The following is a 786-nucleotide window of genomic DNA, read 5'->3' as shown; positions in this document are numbered from 1 at the left end:
TTGTGGTAATGGATTGAGTTGGAAACATCAATATGAACTCTTGATAATCTTAGTATAGATACAAATAAAAATATTTATAGATTTATACATATACACTGGTTGGTATACACACATATTCCCTTAATCTGGCAGCCAGGAAGGCCAAGAAGCAATTACACTCCATTTGGCAATGAGCACACCCAGTCCCCAGATCTTGGTTTCTAATATAATTCTCAAATGAAAGGACCCAGAGCCTTTAGAGAAATGGCAGATTCCAGATCTGGGTCAGGAAATACACAATATATGCCTGGAGCACTTTGCATTGCCAGAAAGTAAGGAAGTACTCAAAAGCAACCAACAGAAGCAATGATGGGGGTATGTGTAAGGGACACAGTAGATGAAGGAGCTCCCTGTGCCATTCTCATTACATCGTATCAGGGACTCTATGCCAACATGACCCCTCATTTTACTTATTATTTTTTATATGGGGGGGAGGTAATTGGGATTTTATTTATTTACTTATTTTTAGTGGAGGTACTGGGGATTGAACCCAGGACCTCATGCTTGGTGGGCACGTGCTCTTCCACTGAGCTATCCCTTCCCCCCCATTGTTGATATTGTTAATCGTCTGGCTGAGTAGTGTTCGTCAGTTTTCTCCACTGCGTGATGTAAGGACAATGGCACTTTACCTCTTTGATCTTCTTACCACAGACTCTTAACCTCAGTATAGTCATGAGGAAAATGTCAGACAAATCTACATTGAAAGACATCCTACAAAATTCCTGACTAGTTCTCCTCAAAACCTTC

General features: G+C 40.6%; 1 non-coding gene across 1 annotated transcript; it reads right to left on the bottom strand.

Annotated features, from left to right (window-relative positions):
* Positions 1–508: 508 nt before the first annotated feature.
* On the bottom strand, positions 509–580 carry TRNAG-ACC. Its single transcript has one exon. It is a non-coding gene; the product is annotated as a tRNA-Gly (tRNA).
* Between the last annotated feature and the right edge of the window lie 206 nt (positions 581–786).

This window comes from Camelus ferus, chromosome 2 (assembly GCF_009834535.1).
Source record: "Camelus ferus isolate YT-003-E chromosome 2, BCGSAC_Cfer_1.0, whole genome shotgun sequence".
In the NCBI taxonomy this organism is placed as follows: domain Eukaryota; kingdom Metazoa; phylum Chordata; class Mammalia; order Artiodactyla; family Camelidae; genus Camelus; species Camelus ferus.
This window is presented reverse-complemented; position numbering and strand designations above follow the sequence as displayed.